Consider the following 13330-nt stretch of genomic DNA (forward strand, 5'->3'; position numbering starts at 1 on the left):
ACTGGGTTCTTCCAATCTCGGTGCAGGTTTAGCGGGCGTTCTCACCACTGGGCTAAAATCCGCATGTGAGGTACCGTGAAATATGTGTAATATGAATTGACTTAGCACAGGTATTATAATAAGTAAATGAATGTTTATTACGGCGACAACACTAACTGTCACTTCACAGAACTTGAACTAATCACTTGAAATAAGATTAAGTACGACCGTTTAGACATAGCTAGTTCGCTTTACTGTTCAACAGGAAATCATTTACCGATAGATTGATTGATTATTATGACGTATTCTAGACCCTGAATGAGGGTGATTTTTAAAGAGCGATTTTTTGACGTGCTTTCTGAGTGAATGTTGGTGAAGAAAGCTCGCACGATTGGGCATTTTTTTATTTTTTTATTATACATTATACACTTTACAAATAAGGTAAAAAGTCCCGATAAACTGCTTTTCAGCAGTTTGTCTAACGGGTTCTTTACATTATAAATCTTTTTATATTGAATTTACAGTTACATTTTTAAAATTATTTATTTAATTATTTATTTCACGCCTATTAAGGCTTTTACATACATACATATAAAAAAAATTACGAAATTATACATGAAAATAGTGCAGCCGACTATTTAAAATAATTGCCGAAAAATAACTATAGAGTCAAAATATCACTGAACTTGATCTACACAGCATGCAGGCACAAAACATAATTTTTTTCTGTTTCAGTTGACAAAATTATTATGTGTTAGTCAAATCAAATTAAATACCTTTATTAAAATATTCCACTACTTGATGAAAAAAACTTCAATAGGGTATGCTTATATATTGAAATTGATGTACTAAATATATCAACAACATCGTAGTATTTGTATCCTAGCTGTTGAATCCGTCGCATAGGAGTGTGATATTGGGACGTTTGCTACAATAATAAGGTAGGTACTGTCTTGTAACCGACCTGCTTGGAGTATGAAAAGAGATTACATATAATAAATCAGGGGTTTCAAACATTGAATTAATAATTTTATACAAACAGGTTAAATCTGAAATAATTCTGCGATCAGATAATTTTATTAAATTTAATGAACAAAGTACGTTATCGTAATTTAGGTTTTCTTTAGGAATGCCCATTTTTAAATTTACATATCTTAAAAATTTATTTTGGATTCTTTCAATCGCATGTGAATGAACCTCATAATTTGGGGACCAAACTGTGGAATTGTATTCTACATGACTCCTTACTAGTGACATATATAATGTTTTTACAGTATTTACATAATTGAAATCACTAGATACCCTTAAAATAAATCCCAACATTTTCAAACCTTTAGGTATTGGTTATTATTTCAATATGCTTGATAAAGTTAAGTTTCGTGTCAAACCAAATGCCTAAGTCATTAATTACCGAGACAGATACTAACGTCATATTGTTAATGGAATAATCAAAAAATATTGGATACTTTATTCGATGAAACCTCATAATTTGACATTTGCTTATGTTAAGTTGCAAGCGGTTATCACGACACCATATAATTAATCTTGACAAGTTATTTGACAATATATGGCAATCGTTAATGTTTCTGATTGCTTTGAATAATTTCAGGTCGTCTGCAAACATTAACACTTGAACATCATTGAAAATATACAATACATCATTGACAAATAATAAAAACAAGATTGGACCTAAGTGTGACCACTGGGGAACACCACTCGTAGCAGTGAATTTGTATGAAAATGTACCATAAATTTCAGCAGCCAGTAATCTTTTAGTCAAGTAACTATAAAACCACTTATATAGTGAACCTCCTATACCGAATTTATGGAGTTTATTCAGCAATAACTCATGATTGACTTTATCGAACGCCTTGCTAAAATCGGTATAAATAGAGTCAACTTGACATTTACTAGACATGGAATCAGATATATGGTTTTGATAGGTTAACAAGTTAGGGTAGATTTGCCAGTAGAGAAACCATGTTGTTTAGGAGAAATGACGTGGTTTAATCGGAAAATAATTTTTTTGAAAATAATTTTTTCAAAAACTTTAGAAATCGTTGATAAAAGGCACACCGGTCTGTGATTAATCTCCTCGTGTTTATCGCCTTTTTTAAAATAGGCGTAATGAAGCTGAATTTCCATTTAGTAGGAAAACATCCTGTTCGTAGAGACTGATTAAACAGCAAATATAAAGGATACGCCAGATTGGTAGCACAATTATTCAAAAATACAGGAGGTATTTTATCTGGTCCAGCACTTTTGCTTTGATCTAGTAATTTTAGTTCAGTCAATATATCATTATATTCTATGTGGATAAAAGATAAATTAAGATTATGATCAGTAGTAAAATTTGATACTGTACTAGCAGAAACTGGTGTCTCACATTCATAAACGCTTTAAAAAAAATCAGCAAAAAGGTTAGCAATACTTTGAGTGTCTAGTGATTATATGTAAAAAACAAAAAAATTACAGAAATATACCAAAAGTAAAATGATGAAAAACAAACACATCAATTTTAAAAGTCATGAAAATAACATGTCATTATAAGCTAATACAAATGAATTTTTTCAGTAAGCCAAGTCTTCGAAAGTTCACAAATTGTTGGTTTTAGGTACAGTTTTTAATTTCAGCAGGTAACCAGTGGCGGTTTTCTCTAAAGTGCGTTTGTGCGGCGAACCCCCATTAAAAATATGAGAAAATAAAACATCCTTGTTTTATAATAATATAAGCACATTATAGATAGCACGCTATTAAAATTTCGCCTTCAAAACCCGCGCCACCGAAAAATACGATGCCTATTCCAAATTTGTGCGAGTTAAAATCCGCGCCAAACTCTCCATACAAAATAATCTTAGCCGGTACAGACCCTATGACGGTGATATATACAAAATTTGGTCTTTCTTTGCAAAAATAAGACAAATTGTGTGCGCCGAACACGCGTTGTGATATCACGTGACCTCCGAACATTGACGAATGTAACCGAAGAAACCCGAGAACTTCGCGGCCGACGTTTAACCTTTGAACCATAGGGATGCAAGTTAAGTGTTATTTTTTTATGTTATATTATGGTATTTAACTTTGTAGTCATTTTTGTACATATTTTTGTTTTCTTGTTTCTGCATTTCTCCAACCGTTTGCTTATGGCATTTGTAAATCTACTACCTATTTTTAAATTTATTTCGTGCCACCTTTATTTGTTTTTTTGATGTTTTAAAATATCTATTATGTATTCTACGAAATTATTCTTCTCTAAAAAACAATAATAATTAGCAACGTACCTACATTGAGTGCTATAAAAATATTAAACAATTTAATTCCTATAAAACTTTTCTCATTATCTAATAATTGTGTCTAGGTAAAGTGATTTAAAAACAATAATATGTAGGTACCCCTCCCACTAACTTTATTTAAGTTGTGTGACTGCTGCCGTATTCGACTATTTGACGTAGGACAACAGTAAGTAAATTTTAATTAGATATGTTTATCTTCTCTTGAATTTCTGAACCCCCTGTTAAAAAAACCACGAACCCCCACTGCAGGTAACATATTAATAACAACTGGGAATCATTATAGTTTAACGTTCTTTAGTTGATTTGGGCAATCCGGAACCTTGAACACAAATCACAATAAAATATTTACACAAAATTAAAAAAAAAACATCGTTTCTAAAATAAAATTTAGTGCAAGCGATTTGGACACTGACCTTTAAACAGTTTCTTCATACACAAGGCTTAAAATCGCATTCAAAACTAAAGGCAAACACATTACTATCCTATTAGTTGTTAACCCTTAACTAGGCAAGGATATCAAAAATGAAATTTTAAAAGTTAAACCGTGTTACTAGGATTCTGGGTCTAAAACAGTTCTTGAAAAAAAATAGCAATAAAATAAATAGGTTTTTAAATTTTCAGTAATATCAGAGTTCAAATGTTAACTACGGTGAAAAACGCCAAATGCGGTTGGTAAAGTTAGATAAAAATGAAAAATTGTAGCCAATAAATAATTATCTATATTTACTACTAATAAGTTTCTGTTTTGTACGGAGACAAATACTCACATTTTAATGTATCTGAGAGGAAAATCGTCAAATCAGTCAAATCAATTGAACTTTTTTCTGTCTGCCCAGGTAGTACGTTCTCGAGCGGTTGAAGTACCTAAGAGATGTGTTAACAAAATAATTCTCGTAAGTTCAAGGTGCGATCTCCACAAGGTAAACAGAAAAGAAAATGTTCTAGAACGCACTAGCAGCTGCTGCTACAAATCTACAGTTTTGAAAGTTAATTTAGAAGTGTAAAAATATTATTTGAAAATAATTAAATACATTACTGTACACATATTCATATATATTTTTATATTCGTGTTAGTTGTATGACATAATTATCTTTTTTACACATACATTTACATTTAAGTTACACGTACATTTAAGTTTAAAAAAAATCAAATCTTTTCCAATGCGATTCAGAACAAATTCAACGAAATCGCAAGGTTATAAATATTGTGACCATTATAAAATTATATTAATTTTAAATACTGGTAACTCTCTGGTGAAACATATCAGATCGAATACTAGAATTTATTCTGTAAATAGTTTTCGTGAAGGTGAATGTTAACGCAAGGAACAAGAAAAGTGTCCAGTCAAAGAGTCTTTTCGAGAAAATGCATAATTCCATATTAAAATAAACAGTGAGTGCGCACGCGTTTATTTCAATCTCTCTTCAGCCAGAAAACGAGAAAGTTTTTTTTCAGCTGTCAGTCAGTTTTTTCTCTTCAAGGAACACTGTTGATAACTTGCATAGTTGCACTCGGAACAAGAAAAGGGGGTTTTTCTCCGCTCTGAGTCAGCATGTGTTCCAACAAATGTCCTATATGGGGGGTAAGGTGGCCTTTCCTAGAATCTGAATATGTTCACTTGGAAAATGAAAAAGGTTTGTCACCACTGTGAGTCAGCATGTGGCTTTTAAGATGTGCGTTTTGAGAATATCCATAGATGAACAAGGAACAAGAAAAAGTTTTCTCCGTAGTGACTCAACGTGTGCTTCAGATTGCCTTTACAATAACATAAATATGTGCACTTGGAACATAAAACAGGTTTTTCGCCACTGTGAGTCAGCATGTGGGTATTAAGATGGGCGTTTTGATAAAATTAAATGTTTCACACGGGACTTGAAAAAGGTTTATCTCCACCGTAAGTTAGCATGTTGCACTTCAGAAAACATGTATAGTTGCACACGGAATATTAAAGAGGTGTACCTACGATGTGAGAGAGCATTTGGCTCTTCAGTCGGCCCTTTTGATTACATGCATAGTTGCATACGGAACATGAAAAAAGTTTTTCTCTACTGTAAGTCAGCATGTAGAACTTTAGTTGACCCTTACGATAACACGCATAGTTGCACAGGGAACACGAAAAAGGTTTTTCTCCACTGTGAGTCAGTATGTGTGCCTTCAGGTTACCCTGGTAAGAACTTGTATAATCGCACTCCAAACATGGAAGAGGTATTTCTCAACTGAGAATCAGCATGTGCCTCTTTAGCTGACCCTTTTTACAACACGCATATTTGCACACGGAACAAGAAAAAGGTTTTTTTCTCCACTGTGAATCGGCATGTGCCTCTTCAGCTGACCCTTTCGACCACACGCATAGTTGCACACGGAACATGAAAAAGGTTTTTCTCCAATGTGAGTGAGCATGTGGCTCATTAAATTACCCTTTGGGAAACACGCGTAGTTGCACACGGATCATGAAAAAGGTTTTTCTCAACTGTGAGTGAGCATGTAGCTCTTTCAATGACCCGTTTGACAACACGCATAATTGCACTCCAAACATTAAAACGGTTTTTCTCCACTGTGAATCAGCAGGTGCACTTTAGCTGACCCTGATAGCACGCATAGTTGCACACGGAACATGAAAAAGGTTTTTCTCCACTGTGAGTCAGCATGTGGCTCGTTAGGTCGCTTTTTCGATTACATGCATAGGTGCACACGGAACATGAAAAAGTTTTTTTCCACTGTGAGTCAGCATGTGGCTCCTTAAATGACCCTTATGATAACTTGCATAGTTGCACACGGAACATAAAAATGGTTTTTCTCCACTGTGAGTCAGCAAGTGTGTCTTCAGGCTACCCTGTTGATAACTTGCATAGTTGCACTCCAAACATGAAAATAGTTTTTATCCACTGTGAATCAGCATGTGGCTCGTTAGGTCGCTTTTTCGATTACATGCATAGGTGCACACGGAACATGATAAAGGTTTTTCTCCACTGTGGATCAGCATGTGGCTCGTTAGGTCGCTCTTTCGACAACATGCATAGTTGCACACAGAACATGAAAAAGGTTTTTTTCCACTGTGAGTCAGCATGTGGCTCCTTAAATGACCCTTATGATAACTTGCATAGTTGCACCTAGAACATGAAAATGGTTTTTCTCCACTGTGAGTCAGCAAGTGTGTCTTCAGGCTACCCTGTTGATAACTTGCATAGTTGCACTCCAAACATGAAAATAGTTTTTCTCCACTGTGAATCAGCATGTGCCTCTTCAGGTGACTCTTTTGACAACACGCATAGTTGCACACAGAACATGAAAAAGGTTTTTCTCCACTGTGAATCAGCATGTGCATCTTCAGCTGACCCTTTCGATAGCACGCATAGTTGCACACGGAACATGAAAAAGGTTTTTCTCCACTGTGAGTCAGCATGTGGCTCGTTAGGTCGCTTTTTCGATTACATGCATAGGTGCACACGGAACATGATAAAGGTTTTTCTCCACTGTGGGTCAGCATGTGGCTCGTTAGGTCGCTCTTTCGACAACATGCATAGTTGCACACGGAACATGAAAAAGGTTTTTTTCCACTGTGAGTCAGCATGTGGCTCCTTAAATGACCCTTATGATAACTTGCATAGTTGCACACGGAACATGAAAATTGTTTTTCTCCACTGTGAGTCAGCAAGTGTGTCTTCAGGCTACCCTGTTGATAACTTGCATAGTTGCACTCCAAACATGAAAATAGTTTTTCTCCACTGTGAATCAGCATGTTGCTCGTTAGGTCCTTTTTTCGATTACATGCATAGGTGCACACGGAACATGATAAAGGTTTTTCTCCACTGTGGGTCAGCATGTGGCTCGTTAGGTTGCTCTTTCGACAACATGCATAGTTGCACACGGAACATGAAAAAGGTTTTTTTCCACTGTGAGTCAGCATGTGGCTCCATAAATGACCCTTACGATAACTTGCATAGTTGCACACGGAACATGAAAAAGGTTTTTTTCCACTGTGAGTCAGCATGTGGCTCGTTAGGACGCTTTTTCGATTACATGCATAGGTGCACACGGAACATGATAAAGGTTTTTTTCCACTGTGAGTCAGCATGTGGCTCCTTAAATGACCCTTATGATAACTTGCATAGTAGCACAAGGAACATGAAAATGGTTTTTCTCCACTGTGAGTCAGCAAGTGTGTCTTCAGGCTACCCTGTTGATAACTTGCATAGTTGCACTCCAAACATGAAAATAGTTTTTCTCCACTGTGAATCAGCATGTGCCTCTTCAGGTGACCCTTTCGACAACACGCATAGTTGCACACAGAACATGAAAAAGGTTTTTCTCCACTGTGAATCAGCATGTGCATCTTCAGCTGACTCTTTTGACAAAACGCATAGTTGCACTCCAAACATGAAAACGGTTTTTCTCCACTGTGAATCAGCATGTGCCTCTTTAGCTGACCCTTTCGATAACACGCATAGTTGCACAGGGGACATGAAAAAGGTTTTTCTCCACTGTGAGTCAGCATGTGGCTCGTTAGGTCGCTCTTTCGATAACATGCATAGTTGCACACGGAACATGAAAAAGGTTTTTTTCCACTGTGAGTCAGCATGTGACTCGGTAGGTCGCTCTTTCGATAACATGTATAGGTGCACACGGAACATGAAAAAGGTTTTTCTCCACTGTGAGTGAGCATGTGGCTCTTTAAATTACCCTTTTGAAAACACGCATAGTTGCACTCGGAACATGAAAAAGGTTTTTTTCCACTGTGAGTCAGCATGTGGCCCATTAGGCGACTCTTTTTATAACATGCATAGTTGCACACGGAACAAGAAAAAGTTTTTTCTCTTTCATGGGTGCTTACGTTTATTGCAAAATTTGACTTAGGAGAGGAGGAGTAGTTGTGATGGGGAGGAGTGATTCCCTTTTCCACAAAATGCGTCTGAAGATCTGTCGACAAATTTGAAAAATAACATGGGTGAAAAAGACTCAGTTAAACTTATTTCCTAAAATTAGAGTTTATAAGCGAAGTAAGTTCGTAGAAAGGTTAAAAAAATAGGAGAGTCCGAATCGTTCAAGTTAACAGTGAAAAATTGGTTTTACCTGCTGCCTTGGTAATTCTTCCAAAGCGTTCTAAGCATTCCTCTTTAACATCCGGCAGGTCTATGTCAATTTTCATATAAGTAAGCCCCGCTTCATCTTGTCGGGGTACAAGATCCGCGTTTATGGTGACTGTCTTCACATTAATGTTTCCTGGAATAAAAAAGGACAATAAATATAATGAATCTTTGCATGGCCAGCCCTGAACCAAACGGCGCCTGGCGCAAGTTTAATTTTGGCTGCCCTAACAGTCTAAATTAGTATACGCCGAGGCAGGATATCACTGTAATCATTAAAATGATGCTTTGTGTTTTTATGTAGAGCGGTATTTATCAAAAATAATATCAAGGGCGATGTGTTAGGTTAAGTATTCGACGCCCGGAGCGAACTGCACCAATTGCGCCTGCATAGGGCCAGCCCTGTATCTTCGTCAAATTGATATTAACGAGAATTTTTTGAATAGAAAAACAATAAAATATTCTTTTACGAATAAATATCATTGATCAACAAGGTAAGATAAAAAGTGACCTCAGATGTCCGCTTCAGGGAACGATTCTTCATGAAAGAAAAAAATTTCTCCAGAGCACCTGTAGTAGAGAAATTGGTTGTTTTCAGTGAATGGAATATTGTTTTCCAATCAATATTAATGTTTTTTAACGTATAATACGTGTAATTCACATCATATCTCAAATAAAATTAGGTGAAAATCGAGGAACCGACAACCTAATATGAATAGTATAAAAAAGTTTAATGAGTGCTGTATTTTGGTATTTTCCGGCAAGTACGCATATTAAGGTAAATTCCCAATACACCTCATGTTTTATAAGAGAGGATATTGTGCACAAGTGTGTGTCCTGTTTGCACGACATTTCAAAAGAGACATTGATTCCGGACATCCGAATTTTAAGTTCTATATTTAACACGTATGCAATGCAACAAACTGGCTGTCTGAGTACTCTCCGCATATTGCGAGCATTCCTTCGTTACAGCTGGGTGGTCGAAATCTAAATCTGAAATTCAATTTCACCTCCATCTTCTTCCTGGAGCCCTGGTTCCGTCTTGATGGATATAGTATCTGGCTTCAGTAGATCCATGGTCTGCTTTGGTAGAGTTTGGTTATTGGTTTAGCCCCGAAAAATATATCTGAAACAGAACATTGTTAAAATAAAGTAAAATGATAAAATTTATAAGTTAAATTAAAACAGGATATATGATTTTTAGCTTAACTCGTTAAATCATTCCTCCTTACGTACCCTTAAAAATTGAACGTAACAACCTGCAAATCCTGATAAGGGAGAATTATCTTGGGGTGTGCATTGATAAATACCCCAAATTTGATACAGCATATTCAAGATATTAAAGACAAAATCACCCCTTTAATTAGCGTACTTGGCCGGATATCATATCTGTTACCAAATAAAATTAAAAAAAGGTCTATATTATAGCCTCGTAAATTCACATTTAAACTACTTGATTGAAATATGGTTAAATGCATATGAAACATATATAAATGAACTACACGTAAAACAAAACAAAGTAATCAAAAAGCTATTTCAGTTCAAAGCTGGAACATCCACAGAAAAAATATGTATGAAAACAAAACTATTAACACTAAGAAACTTTTTATGAATATAATATAAAATGTCTCCTTATATGAAAAATAAATAATAAACTCATACATCCAAATACAGAAATCATTAAAACGTACCAAGTACACACACACTTTATACGGCAACAAGATAAAATACATTTAAACACCATACATACTCATTACGGCAAGCAATCCATTGGTTACGAGGGAGCAACATACATAATTGCCTCCCAGACGAAATTAAAAATGAAAAAAGTGTAGGTAAATTTAAAAAAAAGTTTTCAGTTTTAAGATCAATCAAAAAAACAATGACAGTGAATAAAATGTTTGTGAAATATATTAATGTGTAATGTATTAGTTTTTTCTAGTTAAATAAGTGAAAATGTAATTTTCTTTTATCTAGAATAAAAAAACATAAAAAACAGATGAAAAAAAAAATGTGGTTTCGCTTGGAATATCCTGTCAAAATAACGAAGTCGTAGCCAAAACACATATTTGAAAACCTTGAAGATATGACAACGGTTAAGAGAAACGTTGTTTAGCGTGGGAAAACTATATATATATATATATATATATATATATATATATATATATATATTTACAATCTTTACCGCCATTCCGCTTTTAACAAAATATCTGTTAACCAAATGTTTTTTTTTAGATCATTGTAATAAATGCCTTCGAAATGCTAATCTAATAATAGGTAGACGTCAAATTGACAGTTTAAACATTCTACTGTGACAAAACGCCCAATGATTCCCTAACTAAACTGGAATAACGGCAGCTACCAAATAAATAGCGATGAATATAAGAATGAGTACTTACTTTACCAATAACCATCACAGGCGTGGGATAGTATGTTTAACAGGATGAAACGACTCTCGGAGAAGAAAGCACTTGTTAGCACTTGTCAAAAATATTTTTGGGTTATGCATAGACAAGAATGAAGTCATAGACAATTATTATTATTTTCATGGCGACGGTAACTCAAAAAAAAACATTTTCGTCATTTGACTTTTGAACATATACACATTGTTCATACATATTCATCATATGATAATTAATAACGGTAATTCATAAGAACGGTTATTATTAAGAACGATCGTAACTAAGAATAATTATTTTTAAGAACATTTCATATTCAGCACAATTTGCGGGTCATTCCACGCGAGTGAAAGTTAGTTCTGCCTCAAAGTCTCAACAAAACAGTTCCATTATTTTATCTGGTTAATTATTGATGTGATAAGGGTTATTATTAATTTTAATTATATTTTCATTTGTGTTCCGAGTTTCAGCAGAAAAAAAATAACAATAATGTTTGCAACTAAATAGTTTTGAGTTTTAATGTGAACATGTTCGTGATATTTGCAAGTAAATTGTTTATTTGTTTTTGACGTTGTTATGTAAATATTTTCTTTGTGTATTTATTTGCAGATATCGACACTTGCAGAAAGACATTTCTTTGTGATTCTCTTTCGACGAGACCAATCCAAGTTACGTTACTGCGCACTTGTCTCCTAGAGGTGAGTCCTGTGAGTTCTTTCCGATATTGGGTACAATGAGTACACGTACAAAAAAATACATGGTAAAATACCCGGTACAAAATACTTCCAAATATTTTATACCTACTTTAAGTATCTGGGGTGCGCCTGTTCTCACATTGCTGGAGGAATGGGGGCGGAGCTACGAAGTTTGCCGAGTGAACACGAAGGCTCAAAGCGGCTCGGAACTACGAAGTTTGCCGAAAACGATCCTGTCAACCACCACTTCATCGCGTTTGTGCACAAAGATGGCAAACTGTACGAGCTGGACGGGCGCAAGTCCTTCCCGATTAACCATGGAGACACGACCCCCGAGACGCTCCTGGAAGACTCTGCCAAGGTCTGCCGCACCTTCATGGAAAGGGATCCCAACAATGTCAACTTCACGGTGGTTGCTCTGAGCGCTGCCGATTTGTCTGAATAAATTATATATCTTCAGGATGACAAGAATCAAGCGTGACTGAATTTACCTCCACCGTATTTACCATTAACATTGAGCCAGTTGATTTTTATTATTTTTATTTATGTGATTCATTATGTATGTACGTAAATCACATTAGTTTTGCCATTATTTAAATGCTATTTTTAAGTTATCGCCATTGTTCAATGTTTGTGGCTTGGATTCAAACTGCTTTCTGCTTGTCATCTTCAAACTCATAATTTTAAAAATCTCAATAATTATATCACTTTGTGCAAGTCACAATAGTTGTAAGGTTTGATGGCTATTCTTAGCTTTTTGTTTTATGTTGTGAAAAAAACTCTTTATTTTGGTTGGATTTCTGCATGATTCTGCTTAGTACTAGGAATATGATGGATATTGTATTTCATGGCATTGTGATACTGGTAAATGATTGTCATACTTAATATTATATTTTTTTACATTTTCTATTACCTAATAAAGTCGCTTTTATGAATATGATTGATTATTTTATTTGTCTTGATATTTTCTGTAAACACTACTTCTTTTGAACAACTTGTAATCTACCGAATAAGTTGAACCACAACTCTGTCTTGGGACACACTTCTTGCTTCTTTCACATTCTTACTTTTATGTTTTTCTGACTCTTGTCATGACCTGATTCAAGTGACTTCCTTCATTTATCCTTTTGACCTGTCCCAACCATAGTATTTAATGGCATCCCTTTTATAAACTTATTCATTAAGCTTACATTAGTTTTACATTCTGTCTGGATCTTCACAAATAGGTAATCAAAATTCGGAAAACAGCCTCAGGGACCTCATTTTATAACTTGAAAAATGGTTAGACAATAGTTAATGTGCAGTCTATCCTCTGATTACACTTTTGGCTCTTTACACAGTCAGTACTGTGATGATGGATTTGTTTATGTAATCATCATAATATTGAATCCTTTTCAATCTAATCTAAACTAATATGAAGTATAAGAAAATTAAATTTCAGTAAGAAGCAGCTTTCCGAATGCACAAAATATTTGATTACAGAATGTTATTTACTCTGCCAAAATCATTTTCAGCAAGCCCACATACTTGATCAGCTATTTCAGTCCTGCTCTGCTGTTTACAAAAAGGTCACCTTAATACAAAATTTTATCCGTTCATTATTCGTGGGGGTAGGCTACAACCAACAACATGCCATTTTAAAAATCAATAATGGAGTTGGAATGAATCATGTTTTCTTGGCTGACATGCATCATTCTCATTAAAAATTAGTTTGGATTATAGGAGTAGGTAGTAACCAGTTGTCATTGACATTAATATGATGAACTTGTATGTCTTCTTGAAAATATGTGTTAATAAGTTTACCTTAATGTTCTACCTACACATTCGATTGTAAAAGTTTTACTATTTTTTCAAATTTTTGTAAAATGGTCCATGTCCA

At 34.8% G+C, this 13330-nt stretch overlaps 1 pseudogene; it reads left to right on the top strand.

Annotated features, from left to right (window-relative positions):
• Positions 1–11602: 11602 nt before the first annotated feature.
• On the top strand, positions 11603–12323 carry LOC149415968 (ubiquitin carboxyl-terminal hydrolase pseudogene; annotated as a pseudogene).
• Positions 12324–13330: the final 1007 nt, after the last annotated feature.

This window comes from Hesperophylax consimilis, chromosome 17, assembly GCF_061612785.1.
Source record: "Hesperophylax consimilis isolate HC1 chromosome 17, BYU_Hcon_1.0, whole genome shotgun sequence".
NCBI lineage: Eukaryota > Metazoa > Arthropoda > Insecta > Trichoptera > Limnephilidae > Hesperophylax > Hesperophylax consimilis.